Source organism: Brienomyrus brachyistius, unplaced genomic scaffold (assembly GCF_023856365.1).
Source record: "Brienomyrus brachyistius isolate T26 unplaced genomic scaffold, BBRACH_0.4 scaffold653, whole genome shotgun sequence".
NCBI classification, from domain to species: Eukaryota; Metazoa; Chordata; class Actinopteri; order Osteoglossiformes; family Mormyridae; genus Brienomyrus; species Brienomyrus brachyistius.
In genome coordinates this window covers 35,599-37,692 of record NW_026042928.1, presented here as the reverse complement: position 1 = coordinate 37,692, position 2,094 = coordinate 35,599, and positions in this window count along the sequence as shown.

Below are 2,094 nucleotides of genomic sequence, written 5' to 3'. Positions count from 1 at the left end.
GCCACAAACCCACACCAATGCAGTTATGTTCCAAGTTTTTTACTGTCCTAATCTCCCCCCCTTAACTGCGCCCCAGACTTGATGTTCCACGTTACAATTTCAACCAAATGTTGTGTGTTAAAAAAAAAATTAAATTGTGCACCAAAATTTTTTAACATGAAAGCAAGCATTAATAAAACTTAATCAAATGTTGATTTTTTTTTTTTTATATATAGAATTTCTCATTGTTTTGCTGATATCTGGGAAAACTGGGTTCATGGATCGGGATGGAAAGGCATGTTCAACGCACATTTTTTTTTAAATATTGATTTCCAGCAACTAATAAGCAAATCGAGGGAAATCTGCAAGGTACAAATCTGCAAGGTACAACAGAACCGTTCATCTCATTTCTACCCCGTCAAATCGCGTCCCAGGCTTTCTGGACCTCCCACTGAAATGCATTCAGCGACATCCACCTAAACAATTGCATTACCCCGGCAACGGGACTGCAGTAATCTCATTTAGTCTGAGAATTTGTGTGTCAGAAGGTAGAAAATTAGGATACGGACACGTTGCTCAAAGAGTGCCACGGAGTCACCAGCAGTATCATCAAACACGCCATTTAATACAATAATTTTTTTATCATTGTTTGTATAAATACAAATGATTCTTATTAAACAGCATGACTGACTCGTGCAATACAAATAGGCATATGCATCAAAACCTTTATTAGATTTCAGAAATCACAGAAGAAAATCAAGCTTGGCAAAATAAAAATTATGCAAAATTATCCAGTATATTTCAGCCGTTTCTATAAATGTACGCTAAGGTGGTACTTGCCAACGCCGAAACAATTCTCTCATCCAGTCACAGTGCTCTTTAAAATGGAGATACTTTAATTTATTTAAGGTTGAGTTAAAACACGACATTTAATATTCAGAATAAAATCAAAATCTGATAAGGGATTCACATCGTTTACCGTTTAACTGGTATGTCCATTTTCGATAGGCTTGTTGGGTGGGTAAAAACCCTATTTAACTGATCAGGGTCACTTAGGCAAGTTCACCTTAATTAAAAACAAAATAACTAAACAGCACATAACTAGTCAAAGTGTAAACTCTGCTGTTGGCAAAAACTGTACGGCTGGACCCCCAAGGGCACCAGCGACTGTAGGGCCTTGCTTGGCCAGTAGGGGGCCCCCTTGCACGTGACATTGCAAGGATTTGTAAGTTGTAGGGCGCAGATGGGAAACGAGGTGGGGTAAGAAGCATTTAAAGTGCGGAGCCACATACAGCCATGGGGGTGGGTTTGGGTTTCTAGCACAGCCTGCAAAGACCAGAATAAGTTCCTTTCCTCAACACACTAGCGCCCCCTTGGCCAAACACGACCCATGGTCACCTTGCAAATCATTAAGCTGCCCTGAACCCCACTCTGCTTTCAGTAAGTGCCATTTAAAAACAATGATATACACACATTTTCAGGAGAGCACCTGTGAAGTCACCCCCCCACACACACACACACACACTACTGGCATTGTTTGGCACCCGACCCATGTAAACCTGACCCCGATTTGCATAATTTATTCAGGTATATATCAGAAACCAGGGTTTCTGCCACCTAGAGGCTGTACGGCGCAACAAGAGACAAATCGCCATCAAAAACACAGGACCTGGAGAATCACCCGGGGTGGGGGGGATACATACTGTCACATACTGGCGTGGGTGGGGGAGGACGCAGGCAGTGTGGCAGTCAGCCAATGGGCGAATTCACGAGAAAAAACACTGTATGTTAAAAACCGCTAGCATCCAGCATGAGAGAAAAAGGTCAAAGCGAGTCAGGGTTTTTCCGGGGGGGGGGGGGGGGGGGCAGGGTTGGTCTTACCTACACTGGCATGGGAGGGGTGGGAGGCATTGGTTAATGGTACAATGTGCAAGACAATTATCTGGGAGAGGAAAATTAACTTCCCCTAAAGTAAAACTAAAGTCACAAGAAAACTGTGGTACCCTCTGTCAATAGACCACACTCAAAAAACTCTGAGTAAAAGAGGAACGTTATTGGCCTGGCTAATCTCTCTCTCTCTCTCTCTCTCTCTCTCTCTCTCACACACACAGCTTG